Source organism: Armigeres subalbatus, chromosome 1, assembly GCF_024139115.2.
Source record: "Armigeres subalbatus isolate Guangzhou_Male chromosome 1, GZ_Asu_2, whole genome shotgun sequence".
NCBI lineage: Eukaryota > Metazoa > Arthropoda > Insecta > Diptera > Culicidae > Armigeres > Armigeres subalbatus.
The window spans coordinates 181,662,057-181,684,542 of record NC_085139.1 but is presented as its reverse complement, the minus strand read 5'-3'; the positions used below and the strand labels follow the sequence as shown (position 1 = coordinate 181,684,542).

Sequence of the window (22,486 nt, the reverse complement as noted above, 5' to 3'; positions counted from 1 at the left end):
GCTTCTACTTTTCGAGAAATTTTTGAAGGCCAACTTCACGAAGGCAATTTATTTCAAATTTTCTATTTACGTTCAGGTTGAGCGCTACTTTACTCATCCCGTGGGACTAATTAGGATCTGAACATGCTAAACCTGTTTGAACTCATCTACACAGACGTGATCGTGATCACAGATGTGATCTACACAGACCTTTCTGCTGCGTTCGATAAACTGAATCATGACATCGCGATCGCAAAACTGGACCGATTAGGTATCGGTGGGGATCTTTTGAAATGGTTTCGCTCGTATCTTACTGACCGCCAATTAACGGTCGCATTAGGCGACAACCGATCAACGTACTTTCGTGCAACGTCGGGTATACCACAAGGCAGCCATTTAGGACCGCTGATTTTTATCATGTACTTCAATGATGTCCATCACGCTGTTAAGGGTCCACGATTATCATTTGCCGATGATCTCAAGATATTCCTACGTATCTGCTCGGTTACTGATTGCCATACTCTCCAAGGTCAAATCAATGCTTTCGCTGATTGGTGCACTACGAACCGGATGGTTGTTAATCCGACAAAATGTTCCGTTATCACATTTTCACGCAAAAAAGAGCCGATTATCTTCAATTACCATTTGCTGGGAACTACACTCGAACGAGTGAATCACATGAAGGATTTGGGTGTGGTTTTAGACTCAAAATTGACATTTTCACACCACCTTTCATACGTTGTCGACAAAGCGTCTAGAACCCTGGGCTTTGTCATGAAAACGGCGAAAAATTTTACGAACGTCTATTGTCTGAAATCGCTGTACTGTTCTTTGGTGCGCTCTACACTAGAGTATTGTTCGTCAGTATGGAGCCCGTATTACAACAACGGCGTAGAACGTATTGAATCTATTCAACGGCGTTTCCTGCGGTTTTCGCTTCGAAGACTAAACTGGAGAGACCCGCTGCATCTTCCTAGTTACGAAGAGCGCTGTCGCTTGATTGCCTTAGAGCCACTGCGTATCCGCCGGGATGTGGGCAGAGCCCTATGTGTAGCTGATGTACTTCAAGGAAGAATAGATTGCGAAAGAATTTTACAACAAGTGAACATGAACGTTCAACCAAGACCGCTACGGAACAATTCGATGCTGAGGCTCCCCTTTCGTCGCACTAACTACGGTGCAGAAACTGCAATCTACGGCCTCCAGAGAACGTTTAATAGAGTTTCTTCCATGTTCGACTTCAACTTGACGCGGAATGTTCTTCGTTGTAGATTTTCTGATTTTTTTCGTTGATTGTATGTAATAAGGCTGCATTTTATTTGTTTTAATTTTTTTATCTTGACAATGCTACTATGTTATATTTTTTTGACTATGTGCGTTTTTTAGTATTAATTAGTATTTACATACATCATTAGGGCTAATTGTAGTCTGTTGATGAAATCACACAATAAACAATAAACTCATGTTCTCCTTTGTTTTCTAATTTAGTCCTGTCTAGTGCTGCAATATACCTGTATGCTTAATTTCTTTTAACACTATTAATGATCGATTTATAGATAATTTGGCTTTTGTTGGCCGATGATTTTAACTAAAAATTAAAAATGGAGAGTAGAGGCTTAACTCGTTTTTGCAATTTATAACTTTTTTTTGTTAAATATCTTGGCTGTGCATATGCACAGCACATGCTTCGAAATGGACAAATTGATATGAAATTTGCGAAAAAGAATCCTCGTGTCTTGGAGGGACTCGAACCCTCAACCTCCTATTCTCTAGATAGGCGTGATAATCCCTGCACAACAAGACCTATTAAAGGTCACGTTTGCGGAAAAGCCATCAGAATCCGAGTACCAACCTCCACCGCGGTTAGCTCTTTTTTCAAATTGAAAATCTTTCGGATGCTTGATTTGTCCAATCTAAACATGTGCTTTACTGTTGTATATCCACAGTCAAGCAAGGGCACATTGTTTATTAAACGAGAGGATCGCACTCTATGCCCCAACATGCATTTTGTCGAATTGACCAGAAGTAGCTACTAAACCAAAGCTTCTAGGAAGAAAGCAGTTAAGTATAATCGAAGGTTTTTATTATGAACCAACTCAGCTTTCCTACTAGTATTTATAGAGCAGGTGATAATTCTCAACTATTTTGATTCAATATAGTTGATATCATTATTTAATTTGATCACATGAAGAAACATTAGTTTTTCAAACCCATTCCTTTTTCTCGAGATTCTCTACCATTGAATTATTTGAATCTATTATTTATTATATGAGTCATAACGATTCTCGGGATAGAATGAAGGGACATAATGGAGTACATCTTTAAGTATAACCTCTTGACAAGATGAGCGTATTTTTGGAATATAATTGAAAACCAATTGATGAAATATTATCTGTACAAAATTAATAGGTCAAAACCAAATTCAACGGTAAATTTATTGTTTTAAAAGTTGTATCAATGTGCGCAAGCAAAACTAAAAAAAAATGTGTTTCCGATACATTTTTGCCATCTTCACATCCAGTGGTGAGTGAGAATGGAAGAGCAGAGACTATTCACGTACTGCTATCGATAATTTTTGTATGTTGTCTATCAATAATCTTCATTCATCTGTTTCATGACAAGCCTGGAATATATGAAGTATGATTAATATTCAAAATGTTACATTTAAAAGCAATTCATAATTTAATTTTTTAAGAGTAAAAAATAAAGAAGGACGATGACATTTAGTTGATTTTTCAATATTTTGAATTGTATCAAGGCATACTTGATGAGTTCCAATGTTTTCTACCTCTTGAATGTCAAATGCAGAGGAATTTACGCCGCCATTAGGCTTTCTGCGAGCGTGTACGCACATGCACATTTCACTCACACTTTTACTCAGTTTGCAACCACGAGCAGCTGTCACGGCAAAATTAAAGTCACACCTGACAGAATCCCAGTTTAAAAGAGCTCGCGTTTTCGGGGGCAGACCACTCGATACGGAAGCAACACACAACTGTCATTTTTATTTTTTCACGCGTGCTGCGACGCAGCCAGGGACGGGAACGGTTGACATTTCTTTTTATCATCCAATCTGCCACGAAGTAAAAGAAAAACAAAAACACGGCAGCCGCAGCAGCAGCCACGACCAAGCAGACGACAGTCAGCACATGATTTTATTATTTTCTCTCCCCACAATTAATGTTTCTGTACGCTCATTTCACGACGTATGACCGTTTTTGGTGGTAAATGATTATTTCTTTAATCCTCGCTCATTTTAGAGACTAGAACTAATAAATTAGTACCAACGGCTAGCATTCTTTCTAGGCTTTGCGCCACAGGCAATGAATTATTGGCAGTGGCTGATTTTCTACCCGCCGCAGCCACATCCAGGCGCTATAGGGTAAATGATATATTTTGGACATGTACATATTTTGGACAAGCCTGAGCTTCTTCGATCAATTTTAGATAATGTGTAGGAAAATTTGTATCGAAAATATGATCATTGCATACTTTTACCTCAACTCTAGCGGCTCCTGATGAGAATTCACAAATCAAATATTATTTATCTTTAAAAATATCTAAAAAGTAAAGCTTTCTACCAAAGTGCCTGCTGGACGCCAGTTTGCAGGAGAACATGTATTATAGGACTCTTCGTAACATGCACCTGAAACACGTTTAAATTGGTTCAAACGGCAATCTTGAGGTCCTGCGGCCAAAGTTCGATTGTAATTGAGATACTAACATATTCCAATCGCTTAACATGAACTTGAGACGGATGAAAAAGGAGTGACCAAAATGAAGTTATGTTTTTATTCATCAGACATTTATTGGTCACCCCATGTACAGTACATGGATGAACCATTAATTGCCAACTTTCAGGCTGTTTTCAATGATATCGATAAGATTGCAAAACAATGTTAATTTCTGCTTTAATCTATGTCAGTTAAGCAAATAAATGCATTTAAATGAATGTGGATACGTGTAGGTAAGTCATACCATTGAGATCTGTAGGTGGCCATTTTTAAATTAGGAGAAAATGACTCTGTCCAAAATATATGCATTTTCCATGTCGAAATTATATATTTGATGTCCAAAAAGAAAATATTTCAGTTCGCAGTATATCACAGGTTACACCTAGTAAACGTAATTTACTCAAAAATTGGGCAATGGAGACACAAGACTAATCATAGGTTATGTATTTGGATGAACCTAGTGGTTTTCAATTGTTTTATACTATTCAATCTCGATATATTTTCCAATGAATGTCCTGCGCTTGTCCAAGATACATCATTTACCCTAGTATATGCACAAAATAGCCAGCAAGAGTTAACCACCAGAAATGTGTATGGCGAAAGACATCTAACGCTGGTTTTCTCAAAATAAGGAACTTTTCATCAAAAACTATTTGGTACCGGTTATGAGGGATGGTGTCCGCTACTACGCCTACCAAATATTTTTTCGATTAATGTGCTTAATTTTGAGAAATCGAACCTTAGATGCCTTTCGCCATACTGATTTCAGAAAGTTAACTCCTAGTGTGCCGCTGTAAGCACGCTCAAAGCAGTCGATTCATTAAGGGGCGATTCAAATATGACGTCCACTACTTTTTGGGATTTCTAGACCCCCTCCCCCCCCTCTGTCACGCTTTTTTGTATACCTAGTATATGTACTGTCACAAAATCTTAGACCCCCTCCCCCCCTAAAACGTGTGACATCATTTTTGAACGACCCCTAAACTCGATTCTGTTCTGTTTGCGCTGCGCACGAACCGAAACAAGAAATCTGCTGACTGCACCGACGGCTCGACTCTCACGCAGCAGGAGCCAGGAACATACAAACAGTTTGCCTCATCGGTAAAAAAAATGTCAAAATGAGGCGTACATTTTTTTTGGAAAACTGTTTCGGTTTGTGCGGTGCGTGAAATTTGACCGGATAAAATGTAAACATTCGCATAATCACAGTGTTTTACTGTACATTTTCCAACACTGGACGCAGCAAAGCTGAATCAACAAAAAATGACAGTTGTCCGCCGCCTCCGTATCGAGTGGTGTGCCCCCGAAAAGGCAAGCACTTTGAAACTTGGATTCTGTCAGGAGTGACCTTAAATGGGATTGTTTGCAACCACGAACCGTGCGTTCACGTTGGTGAGAAACGTCGGCGAGACCCTAATGAATCAGATACAGTGGTTGGTTTCGTACCCGCCACTGCCGTATCCAGGCGCTAACGTATATGTAAAAATAGCCGGCAAGAGTTAACCACCTGAAGTTTGTATGGCGAAAGACATCTAACGCAGGTTTTCTCAACAGTAGGAGCTTTTCACGAAAAACTATTTGGTATCAGTTATGTAGGAAGGTGTCCGCTACTACGCCTACCAAATATTTTTTCGATTAAGATGCTTATTTTCGATATATTAAACATTAGATGCCTTTCGCCATACTGATTTTCAAAAGTTAACTCCTAGTGTGCCGCTGTAAGCACGCTCAAAGCAGGCGATTCATTACCGCAAGCGCAAAATACTGGATACACATGAAATCATGAACTAACAAGTTGGTGTATTTTTAATCGCGTTTTCTGGAACGTAATGGAAAACGTGTCTAGCGGTCCCGAATCATTGAATTAAATCACGGTGTACTTTTGCTGGTTCACGAATTTGGGAACGCTTTTATTGCGTGTAGATTTTGTAGTGATAAAATGTTGATTCGATCACCAGTCTTCCAGATTCAACTTTCTACAATTTAATACATATAATGTTGAGAAAATTATCATCTGGTGAACTTAAAATGAAATTCTCTATAAATGTACGAATATATGATTTTTCAACCTGACGATAAAGCAAAACTTCTTTCGATCAAAACTGTACCCGACCAAATCTCAAATATGTCTTTTCATCTGAATGACTCACGATTCGTGAGTCATTTGGATAGACTTTATTCATCGATAATTAAAAGTCAGCTTGAGCTCAGCTAATCTGAAATAGGGTTGCTGAGCCTGGGCTAAATATTAATCACACTTGATAGCAAAACAATTGAGGCGCAAAAGATTTTGTTCCTTATTTTTATGGCTTTGTTTAGCAGGAAATACGCCCGATAACATATGAGTTTAAATTTCTATCGTAAACTGACATCTTCATTTTTGAAAGCTTTTAGTCGACATATTGTCTAGCAACGCAATTTGGTTCGCATACTCAAATCGGCTCAGGTAACTGCTTCTTCTTTTTAACCCTTATGTTACCGACAGGGTACCCGGGTACCTTTTTCGTTTTAAAGTGTTTTTTTAGGGTTCTAAGCATCGCAGGAACTTGAAACTCCGTGACATCTTCAAACTCGGCAAAATTTAGGTTTGGGTGATATCGAAATGAAAATCCAGTAAGGGGAAGGCTTGGGGAGGGTCTTCAGAATATTTTTACCCTTTAACGTACCGACAGGGTACCCGGGTACCCACGTTCTTACCATAACTACGTCAGTTTTCAACCGATTTGGACGATTCTGTTAGCTATGGATTCAGAATTTCGTCCTCTATCTGATCTATGCTACATTGAACCGATTCGGATTATCTGGTTGCCGAAATTTCAGATTTGCTAGACCATGTCTCAAAAATGGATATGCTGATGTTATAGAATCCAAATGATGATGTCTTGTATTCTGAGTTACTAGTTTCGTAGAAAATTCGATGATTATGACTTCAGAACGTATGAGGACCACCTGATCATTTGCTCTCGGAACGGACATCCCAGATTAGGTTCCCGCAGTGGCCACAAATTATCCTGGCAATATGGGTATCAAAATTCTTGGAAACATGTTTTCCTATTAGTTTAGGGTCAATGGCAATCAGAACGGCCATCCTAGAACAGGTTCCTGGAGGGCCTAAAGTGGTCATAAACTCATTTAGAAGAAACATTTACAACATGGGTATCAACAATCTGAGCACTGCAGCAAATAGGAAACTATCACCTCTCACTTCTTACTTCTTCCTTCTCATTTCTCACTTTTTTTTTATCATTTCACTTTTCTCTATCCATTTTTTACTTTTCACTTCTCACTGCTCACTTCATACTATTCACATCTATTACATCCACTGCATCTTATTTACCACATTGTTTAGAATGCTCAGAACAGTGGGTGCGGTTGTCCTCGAGAGGAAACTATCCGCAGTCAAGTTGGTGATCGTTATCTTTCGGGAATACTGGATAAGTATCAACATTTTTGAAATTATTCCGGAAGCATGCTTTTATAAGCTAATGGACCTTCAAGAAGGTTTGCCATCGAAACGGTAAACCAGCAAGTGATTAAAAATAGTCGAGCATGTAGATGTTACCTCTCTTACTCTATATCTTCAATATCGAATAAGGACGAGCCCGCATTGAGCTAAAGAACACTAGTGGTTACAGAATAGCGAATCTAGAAAATTTTGGTTCCACGGTTTCGTTCTTGTGGGAAAACATATGATTGCCCTACTACTTGTGGAAACATGTTTCCGAAGTTATCCTTGTGAGCATAAGCGTAGGATTACCAATCCGCAGATGCCAAGTTCGATTCTCTATCTAAGATGCTTTCGAGTGAGAAATGTGCTCAACTCTCTCATCATAGTGTATCCTTTGTGCTCACCCCACAAGACACATAGTTATGCAATTGATCGACATAGAAAAGCTTTCAATTGTTTTACTGAGGACGTACTAATAGAATTGTTGAAAATCAGATTCCAGTGGTCATGTGAAGCCACTGGAGAAAATGAAGATTGCCAGGATTTCTTCTAAATTAGGGTTCCCATTGGACACGACGGAAACTTGTTTAAGGATGACCGGTCGTTGTCAAACCATCAAATGGCCTAATTATTCATCAGATCATGCTTCCAAAACAATTTCATGAATTTTGATACCCATATTGCCACGGGAACCAGTTTCCGGAATAACCGTTCCGCGATCAAATCATATGATGCTCCTGTAACGTAGTTAAGTTATATTATTTTAATTCCCAATCAGTCAGACGCAAGAAATCTTTATTTGGTTGACTATGTATCTTCAATTTACACTACTTATGGGGCTTGGCCCAGTAAATCCGGAATTCCGGTAACCAGGTTATCCGAATCGGTTCTATGTAACATGTATCGAATAGCGGGTAAGTTCCTGAATTTGAGCAACCAAAATCGTCAAAATCGGTAAAAACTGACAATGTTATGATCATTTTAAATCCGGGTACCCTGTCGGTAACGTAAGGGTGTTTTTTTGTCAGTAACAAAAGGGTTAACTTACTCTTATTAGCTATTCATTACCCAATTCCTCCAAAACAATAATAATAAATAAACAAAAAAAAATAAAAAATCATAACAATCAATGATTGACCTTCTTCTAAAAAAATATTTTGTGGAAAACTATGTCATTAGAAATTAAAAAAAGACAGAATCACCATCTTCGACCAGAGAGGTCGCACAAACTGAACACTTAACATCTAGCATGAGACAAAAGACAAGGACATTTACACAACACCCAGTGGACCAGTGGAGAACTTGTTTTCGCTTTACGAAAAGTTTTCTCCTTACCGGGGCGGGAATCGAACCCACACTCCACAACACATGTGTTTAGACGGTTGACGTCGCTAACCGTACGGCCACGGAGCCCGTGGATTAATTAAACAGCTGGTTTTTTTATATGCTCATTGAATTGTCGAATTTTGGATTTAATATTAGCTTCCGTCCAGATTTCACCATACACAGATAAAAATATGTTGTGAATTTAAATGTATTTTCATGCACATATTTGGAGCATGCAATTAAACGTAACATTCAATCGATCTCACTCTTCTTTTAAATCAAAATACATTTAAACTGCACTTGCTTGTAAAATTCAATCAAATTTAATTGAGTATCGAATGTTAATTTGTTTGATGGGGTAAGCTGCAATTTTACACGTCGTTGAATTTTCAAAATTATTTGCTGTGTAGGCAACAACGGCTTTTTTTCATCTTCCATGCTGTTTCTATGGTATTATAGTTGATAATTATTCAAACAGATTATGCGCTACATCAAGTTAATATCTGGATGAGAGACTAATCGTGTAAATAATATTCAAAATTCTCCGTCTGAAGTATTTTATCAAAATAGAGTAGAGCGGGGCAAGTGTGTGCACCTAACTGTGGACTCAGAATAACTGTTGATAGGAATGCTTTGCAAGATTGACATAGTTTTACCAGTATGCAGTATGCACCCTATCTTATTGTCTTCGAATCTTTTTACCACATTTCTGAATATTTCATTTTCTCATGAAGTTGAGAAAAAGAGAGTTTTATGGAGATAATTATATTATCCATGTATCCTTGAACGTTTTTCAATGTTTAGTTTCTCGGCTACCCCGTAACGTACTACTTAATGATATTTTATCATTATCAAACTGCTATTCATATCCAAATATTAAGCATGGTTTTCTAAATCTGCCAATAATTAGTTCTAATATGACTTCCCATCATGCCATCAAATCACTCCCTATGGCAGTGATGCGCAGTTCCTCAATTCATCTTTTTTTGGCAACAAAATATTTGCGCATACCGCATTATTCATCGCCGCAGAGCACCACTAATTCGACAACGAATTTCCAAATTCAGAAGCCCGTCTCTTATCACCAACCAGCAACAACAAATAAAGCAGCGCAATCAGAGAGCAATTTTCAGTCCTCAAATGGTAGCCAGTAATAATGAGTTATTGTCACAGTTCGACGCGCGCGTGCCGTCCGATATTCGTATGCCAAATTTACACGTACCACGAGGGGATCATTAGATGTCGTACGGCGGGTAGCCATGCACCATTTCTGCGGTTAAATTGTTTTACCACCTGACCGCCGCACCACACTGACCGACAATGGACGGGACAACAATGTGAGTGCCCCATGATAAAGTAGATATTTCTGAATAAAATTACCGCAAACCAAAATGAAATAAAAAATCCAATCTCATCGGTCATTGTCCAAACGTCCAAACACTCAAATTATTTTTGAAAGCTTCCTAAATGTTTCCGAAACGAAGTAAAATGTTAAAAGCTTAGCTTACAATTATTTGAAACACAATAAATGAACATGTTGATGAAAATGTAATCCGTTTTACAATTCGTTTACTTTGGAACCATATACCTACCGAAGCTTATTTTTGGGCAATCAAAAGTTCTATTTTCGGTGGCACAAATAAAATGTCAACTGCTATTACTTATTTTATTGAGATTCCAGGCTTCTTGTCGAATGAAGTCGAGATATTGGTGCAATAAAATGACACATATTCTTAATTGCATGCAATATGATTCATCTTTTACGGAACTGTAGTGGTTCGTGGTAATTTGATAGCACGCAGCGTGATAATTTTCTTAGCCTTTGAAACATATGCATGGAAACCAAATATTTATCTACTGGTGATAATTCATAGCTCGTTATTAAAGCTACTGGTACCCGACACCATTTTCATAATAACTCCTAAGCAGAGAAAGACAACAGTCTAATAAAATTTAAAAACCTTTCTAGGCAAAGATTTTTTTTTTGCATCAAATACCAACTGTTGCACTTGAGGATAAGTTCATGCAAGTTGTGATGTTCTCATACAGAAAAGCCGAAGTTGGTTGCACTAGAAAAGCACTAACCATAGTCAAGTGGTGGTGCGATTACGATGACGCTAACACTTCAAGCCTAACAACAAGATTATGATCGCAAGATAAACGTGAGAATTGGATTAAACTCATCAATATTCATTCGCCCTAATGTTACACGACTAATGTGTATTTAATGCACATATGCAAACCCGGGGGAGTTTTGACCAAAACCACTACCCGCGTTGCGTGTTGCTACTAAGCATCGCGTGCTAGTGAGTAATGAACGAAAAACGTTCTGATTAAATTTACAATAGTGTGACTAGCGGATTAATTGCTATCAAAAATGTTTTTCTCTTTAATTAGATCGCGAACTATTTTATAGATAAGAATAGGTTATATGTGAAATTTACTCACGTGGAAGGAGGACTGTAACGCAACGCCTAAATGCTTTCGCGTTTAAATTGAAAATTGATTTCGCTTATGAGAAGTGTTAAAGCAATGTAAAAAGAATTGTAGAATTGCACAATACACATCAGGCGATTATCATATTATCCGATTCTGAGAAAGCTACGACAGCCTCTAAAAAGTGCATAATAAGAACTTGAAGTCTATTGATAGTATATAAATACATATGCTCCTTATTAACTAAATGTGGAAGCTGGAAACTAGCCTGAATTTTGGTAGACATATGCAGGTTGTGAGTAGAAATATGCAACAATTTAGCGACCTGCAGCATTCAAATCTTAACTCAATACACATACATATTGTCGACACGTATGGCTCAGTTAACAAATTCCCCTAATTTTCCACATAGATCAAATCCCGATCAGACAGGCTTTTGTTCACTCAATATTCTGTTTTCGGTTTGATCAAATACAGTTTATTTTTAATCAGCATATCGAGTGAAGTCACTGTGATGAATATACCTATTGACTTTCTTGTTTCAAGTGGGTATCACGCCACAGTCAGCATCAGGCATGGTTTGCTTTATCAAATCCCATAACGGAGATTAACGAAGGCATGTCATAATATCTGTTATAAAGAGTCCGTTTTCTTTGTGAACAACAAAGAATCGCTTCCAAATTGAAGGCAACTGCCTTGTTTTGTTTTTGTTACCTTTTCACCTCACCACCAGCAGCGATGATGGACATGTTTGTTAAGTATCCCTTTTTATATTATTACATAGTTACTTAATTATTTTTATTATAGTGTGTTCTCTTTTGCTTTTTCCTACCACAAGTGCTTCATTCAAAAAACGATTATCGTATAGTAAAAATATTTATGTATAACGGTATTTTATCCGTTTTATCAAAATCTCGACCATCTGCTTTTGATAAGAAAATTATTTTGAATTTTTAGTGGAATGTCTTTACTTGTCATTATACGAGTTTGTACAAATCCATTTGGTACCACCACTTGATTTTACCTTGATAGATGCGTGTTTCGACCTCGACAGTGGGCCCACCTTCAGTGTCTCGTCAAGTCAAGTACGAGACACTGAAGACGGCCTTACTGTTGGGGTCGAGGTGCGTGTCTGTCGGGGTACAGTCGGGTGGTGAAATTAAATGGAGTTGTACGAACTCGTCTTAAGACAAAGTGTCTGCTTTTGGTTTTAAACTATAGAATTGTCATTGATTTTTTTGCAACCGAACTTTGTGTTCTGGGAATATCTCTGAAATATTAACATAAGGCACTACATGTTAATTTTTTAGCAAGTCAAATTTACAACCCTTACGATTGCGAGTTTTGGATTGCAGGATGATTATATGTTTACTAAAATGGCTTAATAATTTCAACTAGAAATTAATAGAGGGAAAGGGGCATTTAATATAAATTACTTTCTTTCTCGTTCTAGAGAGCGAACAATGGTGCTTAAACCTAGGCTTATTAGCCAGGGAAAGTTTAATAGCTTAGCCCCATTGCAACAAAGAAATCAACAAAGGAGTGACATGAATTTCTTAGCATCGTTTGTTAAAACTTATAATATCATTTGCTCCGGTGGTCCGTCAAACTACGTTCCGAACCCTGATGTCTGTTGCAACGAAACAAAAAATAATGGTCAAGCAGTACTATGTGAAGACGGCCATTCTTCATGGCAACCTTGAATAGAAGATTTTTATGAGGCAGCCTCCTGGATTTGCAGTTTCTGGTACGGAGAGCAAGGACTGCCGATCGAAGAAAAAGCCCTTTGGTTTGAAGCTGCCCGCTCGTGGAATCGTAGTCAGAGGTCCTCAAGCTAGCTGGTTTCCAGCAATGTGATGCGGATCCTTGCTTGTATCGGAAGCAGTTTAGAGGAAGGTGGTGTTATGTTCTCGTTTACGGTAATGACCTGATTGTATCAAGCGTGGGTGGCCGGATCATCAAAACCTTGAAAGCAACACTCAAGCAAAACTTCAAAATCAGTTGCCTTTGGGATGTCGGACATTACCTGGGCATTAAAGTGGTGCGAGAAGAAGCTGGAGTCTTCCACCAAAGTCAATCTAAGGACTGGATACGGTAAGCAAAACGAAAATTCCGGACAACAAGCCGTACTAGAAAGTGGAAATTTTTGAATGATCATTTCTATGGATGTTCCTGATCTTCCAGGAGACCTACACGGTGGTTAAAATAGTCCATGTGTGGATAACAACATCAATTCCGTACTCAAGGTTCGACAATAAATGATTCTAATAATATCTCGCCACTTTACGATGAAATTTACGAATAGACCTTTTTACGGAAGTTTCAGATCTTCCAGGGAACCACCTGGTGGCACAATAATCAGCGTGTAGTCAAAACATCAATTCCATATTCAGAGCTCATAAACGAAAGGATTTTTAAAAATCCCGGCGATCTACGATGAAATTTACCAATTAACCATTTTATGGATATTCTGGATCATTCAGGGGACCACCCGGTGGCCACAATGGTCCGCGTGTGTCGCAACATCAATTCCGTACTCAACCAGAGGAGTTGAAAGCAACATTGTTGTACTACAACACTACATACAATGCAACTTGGTTGTATCGCCCACCAAAAGTCTGAGCAAAATCAAATGGTTTTGATTTCATCCGACGAACTTTAAAACTTTGAAACCGTTTGTCTAACAGTCGTAAAACTTGCCCACAGACGGTCCGACTTCACTCCGACCGAACCAAATTTGCTGGGGTGGAGTCAAAGTTGTACAACATATCGTAGCGTGTGTGAGGCCCCTTAGTCTCGAATATTGTGCTGTATTCTATTGACCAGTTCAACCCAGAATGCTTATCTTCCTCCCCTATAAGCCCACCCTGGAGCAACAGTTACTTGAAACGTTTGAAGAATATCAGGAAGTCCGCATTGAGAAAATATTTCAAGTATAAAACTCGGTTTAGCTAAACTTTTTATTTCTCCACCAACCAACGGTATAAGCGTGTGAACAATAAACTTTTCAAGTCGTATCAACGAAAAATCCAGCAAAGACTTTGGAGCTATGTGCAGAAACAGCGAAAAGAATGTGGTTTTCCAACAGTCATGACGAATTCACAGAACAATAGTCGATTACTGAACAACTAGTACAGCAAGCTCCTGCCAACGTACCTCTCCTACATGAATGCTGCTCAAAAATTGCTCTACAAGTTTGTCGTTACTAGAAAGACATTATAATATAGACAGTATAGTATATAGGGGAACCGTAAGCAGCACACTTGTCATAAAGGAATTGTTGTCACTTATGTACGACCAAATCCAGTCATATATGAGTTGTTGCAACCAAATCGGTCTAAATTGTGCTACGTTTTCCATCTCACTGAACATATATTCATCTCATCGCAAAACAAAGAAATACAGCACCAATCTTGGCGCTACTTTTTTTTTTAACACCCATGCTCACTGGTGAAAAAATCACAAAAATAAGAAACAAACCAAATTCCTTTTCATTGGTTTGTTTTTGATGGGATGGAAATAGGAGCTATGAGATGAAGTGCCGAACCGTTCCCCTTGTGTCTTTAGTCGTGACCTTTGTCAATCCTCTTTAATTTGTCATTACGCTCAAGAATTTTACCGGAGTATTGGGAAAAATCATACATTTTAGCCATCTTCAAGAAAGGTAATAAGAATAGGAAAGATGTTGAAAACTACTGTGGCATAGTAGTGCTATGCGCCACGTCTAACCTACAATTGCCTGAACTTTATTTCAGAACATCAACACGGTTTTGGTCCATAGCAGTCTACAAATACTAACTTGATTATCTACTATTCGACTACTATGCAAGTTCTACAAGTCAATCTCATCGGGTTTTGTAGAAATCAACCACCAAATCGCTGTCGCCAAATTTGATCGACTCCCGAGTAGACGAAAATAGCTCAATAATATCAAATGTTGATAAGCTAACAAAATGAGATATTGACATGATTGATATAAGAGATAAAAGATCAGACGACAATATCAATATTTTGCACTGAAATATCATGAAAAGATCAAGTTATGCAAATCTTACAATTTGTGAGTGATCAATATCATGTACCATTAGTTTGTTCTTATCGATAGCACATCTTGATATTTAAATGATATTTCGATTCAAATTTTTGATATTGTTGCCTGTTCTTTTATCTTTTATATCAATCAAATCCATATCATGTTTAGTTATTATGTTCATGGTTTCTACCCGGGCTTGGATTATCAGGCTGTATTATCTGTTGGCTCAGATCTTATTTGAGAAAGAAACTAGATCTAGAACTAAGCTAATCGTTGTACTTAGTTGCAAGCAATAATTGGTACAAAAAGACGAAGATGTTTTGCGCTCATTTGAGAGAAAAATAAAAATAGTTCAAGTCTTAGGGATCCCGAGTAGACGAAAATAGCTCATTAATATTAAATGTTGATAAGATAGCAAAATGAGATATGGACATGATTGATATAAGAGATAAAAGATCAGTCGATAATATCAAAATTTTGCACTAAAATATCATGAAAAGATCAAGTTATACTATTTGTAATAAGTGATTAATATCATGTGCCATTAGTTTGTTCTTATCCATGGCATATCTTGATATTTAAATGATATTTCGGTGCAAATTTTTGATATTGTTGCCTGTTCTTTTATCTCTTATATCAATCAAGTCCACATCATGTTTTGTTATTCTGTCCATGGCTTCTGCCCGGGATAGGACCCCAAACTTATTCTGATACTTCAATTTATTATTCTAATTAAATTTACTGCAATTCAGTTCATCTATTTCTACTGTCTTCCATTCCTCTATCCAATCTAACAACTTTCTTTTGGCCGAAAGGGTCGTGAGACGTCTCACTTTTCACTTCTCATTTGAGGACGTCGCACTTCTCCCTGTTCATTTTTTTCTTCCCTCTGTTAAAAGTGAGAACGCGAAGTGAGTAGCAAGACGTCTCACTACTCACTTAGCGCTTCTCACTTTTTACAGCGAGAAGTGAGAAATGAGGAGTGCGAAGTGGGTAGTGAGCGTCTTACTACTCACTTTTACAGCGAGAAGTGAGAAATAAGGAGCGAGAAGTGAAACATCTCACTACTCATTTCGCGCTTCTCACTTTTTACAGTGAGAAGAGAAAAATGAAGAGTCTCTCTTCTCATTCCTCATTTCTCACTTTTCAAATGAACTATTCGGCCAAATGACCCTTTCGGCCAAATGTCCCTTCCGGCCAAATCACCCGTGCAGAAATTACCCGTTCGGCCTAATGGTTTGTTCGGCCTAGTGGCTTTCGGCCGAATGGGTTTCGGCCAAACGACCCTTCCCAATCAAAATAATTCACATTACTTGGGGTGGTACACTAATTACGTAGGAAATTTTTCTGGGATTTTAAACCCCATTCCCCCTCCCCGCATGTAAGATTTTTCCCGGACAAATATATTTTATTTATGTGGAGCGTAAGAAAATGGCAGACCCTTCCTCCCCCCATAAGTGCTTACGTAATTAGTGTGCGATCCCTTACATTCGTTAAGTGAAATCGATCGAAATCGAATCCGGGTTATTAACTTCTGAAATACCTACATTAACAGTGGCCCTAGGAACAGTCTTTACTGAACCATCTATCCATTTGAGATTCAATGTATCATCGCTCCCATCGAGGCCTAATTGATCCGCAATCTACTCTATTACCTCTAAAATTTCCTTTTCTACGAGTGTGGATTTCTTTGCGAATGATTCCTTGCCATCTTCGAGATCCAAATTGGCTCGGCTCATTGCATTGTTATCAGCACTTTCCAATTCACTGATTCTCGTAGAAGACTCGTCTTCTTTGTTATTGCTGATGACTGTACCTGTGGTATTGTTATTGTTCGTCTGTTCTTGAAGCAGCTTCTGATCAGCTTCGAACCCCTTCGAAACATTGTCGAGATTGTATACTTCCGGCGGCGGTAGTTGACATTGAAGGTACGTAACTGCGTTTCAACCTTGACGCCAATTGTGTCAGCAATTGCCTTGAAATCGCGACCATACTTTCGAACACCCTGTACTGACACCCTAATCGAAGACTTCAGATCTGCTCAAAGAAGATTAGTGACGACCCTTCGTCCTACGTTTCGGCAAAACTAGAGAATTTTGTATACAATAAAATTCGATCAGATGGAGGTCCAGTGACAAAAATGCAAGTCAGTGTTCTCCAAACAAACTGCCTAACCTGTACAAGTTACGATAACAGTTACCACCATGAGTGTGTGATAGAGAACAAATCCACACCTCGCGTTAATTCTCGGGTACTTATTCAAAAGGACGTATGTGATTTTGTAAACAAAGATTCAAACGTCGATTTGTCCAATCTGATGGCACTACCACCCAAACCATCAACAGGTAGCCGAGGGCTTCCCCTACCTGTCTGTGGTGATGGTTTGCGTGCGAGTACTATCAGATTGGACAAATCGATGTTTGAATCTTTGTTTACAAAATCACATACGTCCTTTTAAATAAGTATCCGAGAATTGGACATGTGATGAATGCACATGTCGCAACCGGCAACACTGGCCTTTTCCTTTTCCAAATAAACAATAATAAACAACAATAAACAATCATTGACTTCTTCCACACAGGTAGAAATCCGTAACCGAAATGAGAAAGTGATTCATGATTTCGTGAATCCATCGTATTTCATGTTATGAAAATACACCATGAATATAATTTCTGATTTCATGATTTATTTTCGTGTAATGCGTTACAATTTGGAGTCCGGCGTGATGTTTCTCAGCCGTTCTTGCTTCTTGGGAAAAAAAAGTGTTAGAATTAACTTGTTATGCATTGTAATACATATTCCTGGAATCATGAATTATAATCATGATTTCATGAACTTGTCCATGATTTTCATAATTATGAGTATGCATTTGTTTCCGTGAAGGCAAACGCCTACTTTTAAAAAAGCAATCACAATACTCGTTGCCGTAAAAAAAAACTCTATAAAAATTATGGTAAACATTGCCCTCATGAGAATAGAATGTAAACATTGTCCTCATATGGTGTCCGATGACTGGCCTTTTCACGAGAAGTTTAAAAACAGCTGATTTTATCGTCAATTGACAGTTCTTCTATGAAAGTGACAGCTTCGGGTTTGCGGGCCTGTTCACCGGTTGTAAACAAGTGCAGACTCGGTACTGTCACATGAAAAGGCCTATAAGCCATTTTATGAGACAGTTTCGATCAGCTGATCGAGGCTTCACCATCAATTGAGTGGACGGCTCGGCGTTTTGTTTTGGTAAATTTGCACGGCAACCATCGTCATTTCGTAATCATCATCATCATTTCGTTTCATTTTCGCAAGTGTTCCGTATAAAAAGTAAATATTAGTGTTTGGTCTCCTGTCGTAAAATAGCCCGTTTCGTAAAATAGCTTATTGATGTCAAAGTAAAGTTAAGCTGATGTTTTTAGAAAAGTTGTGGTTATTAAGGCTCTATAAACCGTAATCAATCCGATGATGACGATGATTTTATTCGAATCCGCACTAATACTAATAAAGTTTTGAACTATATTCAATATTTTGGGGCTATTTGCCGACTTACCTCAATCATTGCATATTCATTACATTTTCATACTAATTTTTCACTTATCCAAACTAACAATTACTAAGGAATTGCTGGAAAAACGCTGAAAACTGCTTTTTTCCTTGACCGACATTCGCATTTTTATCGAACGCATACTAACTCCGAACGTTTGGAGCAAACACATACACACGCACTTGATTTTTCACTTGATCTTTTCCCACTGGTTCCTTGATTTAATCACTCCTAAAACATATTCACTAACTGAGTTTCACCTTTTTATTCAATCTTGACTACCGATTAATTCACTTCACGTCCAAAAACTGTCGAAAACTGCTTTCCAAAAATCGAAGTGAGAGACAAATTTGACGACCGTATTGTAAATGCAATAAAATGCGGAAGATTCACTAGCGCAATAAGTGAAATGTTGAGAACAAAATCTACGCGATGCAAGTTCATTCAATCCGAACAATACAACGTATACGCCAGCCACGTCCACGCCAACACGCAAACAAAGGTGTGCATACACAAGAAAATAATCATCTCTTCACCGTTGCCAGATTTATTTATTGGAAAAAATCATTGCTGTTTGTCGGATTGAACAAATAAATGAAAAATAAATATTTAAACATGTTATGTAAGTTTCTGTTACATTAAAAGTGGTATTTAAAAATTTTTAACCGGTTAAAACCCATATATTTGATACACCGTGAACATGTGTTATGATATAAAATAAACATTTCGTCAAGTCTGGCTACATTATGCATCAGCTGGCATATTTTTAACAGCCCATTTCCACCCACCCCAGTTGTAAACAAAATTTATTCATCGCTGCTGCACTTTTCCGTACCAATTGCCTCACTATTACAAACAAGCGATACAGTCATTAATTTTCAAAACATTGTGATGGAGTCTTGAGCCTTAAGGCTCTATAAACCGTAATCAATCCGATAATGACAATGATTTTATTCGAATCCGCGCTAATACTAATACAGTTTTGAACTAAATTCAATATTTTAGGGCTATTTGCCGACATCATTGCATATTTATTACATGGACGAATTTCGCGCCAACTCGACCAGCGGTTGGCAGCACCATCTCAGAATCGAATGAAACTTGGTGGGCATAGAGAAATGGTATTTCTAAGCCACTCTGCATACTTAGTTTTTCACTTTTCAAAAAAGCAAAAACTATAATTGGCACATAAAAGCTTCATTCTTTTATACCAATCGCTCATAATAAAATCCTAAAAAAAATATTCCAACTCAGATGAAGACCCAAAAGTCTTTGAATTGTTCGACTAAGTTTACAAATTAAATTAAACAAATAAAATTGAAAAAAAAAATTTTAAAAATGCGAAAAATTTATTAATCTTTAAATGTGCGTTTACCGGAAATCCCCCTAATGAAATTACCTACCGAGCTTTATCGTTTGGAATCAAAATGTTTATCTGATAAAAAAAATCGACCTCCAATTTTTATTTTTGCTAAACCAATTTTAATCTTTACATTCATTAATTTATTTTCTCGGTGAACGAAACGCTCTTTTATGTTTCAGACTTCATAGTTCAGACAAATTTACAATAGTCCATCAAACATCACAATTTTGTAAATCTGGTCATTTGTGTGTAACATTGATATAAGCAATCTAGGAAAATATACGCCCTTTCCAAATGTTGGTCCACAATTATGTTAGATTATGCTAAATTGCTTCCCAAAAAAAATTTTATACGTCCAAAATGTGTCGTTGGTTGATGATAGGCTGCTGAACCTATAATTGGCGCTGTAGGCATAAAACACGCTAATAAATTTTCACTCAATATGGACATGAAAAAAGTTTTTGTTAGAAAAACTTTTTTTCCTTAAATATGTCACAGGAACATTATTTCCATAAAAGTTAGATAATTAAAATACCTATCTGCAGAAAAAATTTCATCGATTTGTGAGATGAGGTTTTTTTGTAATATCGATTTTAATTTTTAAAACTATTTTTTTTTCAGTGTAGAAATCGGTATTTTATTTTTTGGATATTTTTCTAAAAAACTTCTGGGAATTTCACGACAGTCCGCCATACAACACTTTTTTGTAGGTCTTGTCATTTTAGAGTTACATCGATTTATAAAAAAATCCATGAAAAAAATTAGGCCCTGATCAAGTGTTACTCTTGACAATTTTTGAAAAACTAGAAATACCATATCTTTATGCCCACCAAGTTTCATTCGATTCTGAGATGGTGCTGCCAGCCCCATAGAAGGGTTGGCGCGAAATTCGTCCATGTTCACATTAATTCTTTGCTTATCCAAGCTAACAATTACTGAGGAATTGCTGGAAAAACGCTGAAAACTCCTTCTTTTCCTTGGCCGACATTTTTATTTTTATCGCACGTATGTATACTAACTCCGAACGTTCGGAGAAAACACACACCCACTTGATTTTTCACTTGATCTTTACCCACTGTTTCCTTGATTTTATCACTCCTAAAACATATTCACTAACTGAGTTTCACATTTTTCTTTAATCTTGACTATCAATTAATTCACTTCACGTCCAAAAACTGTCGAAAACTGCTTTTCAAAAATCGAAGTGAGAAACAAATTTAACGACCGTATTGTGAATGTAATAAAATGCGGAAGACTCAATACACCGCGAAAATCGGATGACTGCGGTGGGCCGGGCACGTAGACAGAATGTCGGACAGTAACCCGGTGAAAATGGTTCTCGACAACGATCCGACGGGCACAAAAAGGCGAGGTGCGCAGCGGGCAAGGTGGATCGATCAGGTGGAAAATGACTTGCGGACCCACCGTAGACTGCGTGGTTGGCGACGTGTAGCCATGGACCGAGCCGAATAGAGAAGACTCTTATATACGCACAGGCCACTTCGGCCTTAGTCTGAATAAATGAAATGAATGAAGACTCAAATTCACTAGCGCAATAAGTGAAATGGTGAGTACAAGATCTTCGCGATGTAACTTCATTCATCCGAACAATACAACGTATACGCCAGCCAACACGCAAACAAAGGTGTGCAGACACAAGAAAATAATCATCTCTTCACCGTTGCCAGATTTATTTATTGGAAAAAATCATTGCTGTGTGTCGGATTGAACAAATAAACCAGAAATAAATATTTTAACAATTTTTTGTTAAATATCTTGGCTGTGCATATGCACAGAATATGTCTCGAAATGGACAAATTGATATGGAATTTGCGAAAAAGAATCCACATGTCTTGGAGGGATTCGAACCCTCAACCTCCTACTCTCTAGATAGGCATATTTTTAATACCCCATTTCCACCCACCCCAGTTGTAAACAAAATTTATTTATCGCTGCTGCACTTTTCCGAACCAATTGCATCACTATTACAAACAAGCGATACAGTTATTAATTTCCAAAACATTATGATGGAGTCTTGAAGTGGTTTGCTTGTTGAAAAGAACTTTGGTTACTCGATCATATCCAGCGCCCAGTAGGTAGATCCGAAATTAAATAATACATGTTTTGCAATCATTGAAATTATGCTCCAGTAAAAAGCTGATAGACCGAAGACAGTGGTGAACAAACATATCTCCGCAGCCCATTCAATGGTAGATTTAAAACACAGTGCACGATGCAATGTATTATACAAAATAAATAAATAAATAAATAAGAACTATTTTTATAAAGCTTAAAAAAATAAGCACTATTTGTTTGATAGATTACATTAGCGGAAAGCGAAGATTAAGACGGAAGTCGAAGCAGGAAAGAAAACAAACTAGAATTGTAGATAAAAATCCTAAAACGAAACGCTAAAAATTGTTCTTCTTCTTCTTATTATCATTGACATTACATCCCCAACTGGGATATTTTCGCCTCGTAGCTTAATGTTCATTAAGCACTTCCACAGTTATTAGTTGCGAGGTTTCTAAGCCAAGTTACCATTTCTCCATTTGGCTAACACGATGATACTTTTATGCCCAGGGAAGTCGAAACAATTTCCAAACCTAAAAATGCCTAGACTGGCACCAGG

General features: G+C 37.6%; 1 protein-coding gene across 6 annotated transcripts in view; it reads right to left on the bottom strand.

The window, feature by feature from the left end:
• The window catches only part of LOC134205579 (E3 ubiquitin-protein ligase HECW2), a 224,362-nt gene that overhangs the window by 35,649 nt on the left and 166,227 nt on the right, over positions 1–22,486 (bottom strand). The window lies entirely within an intron of this gene.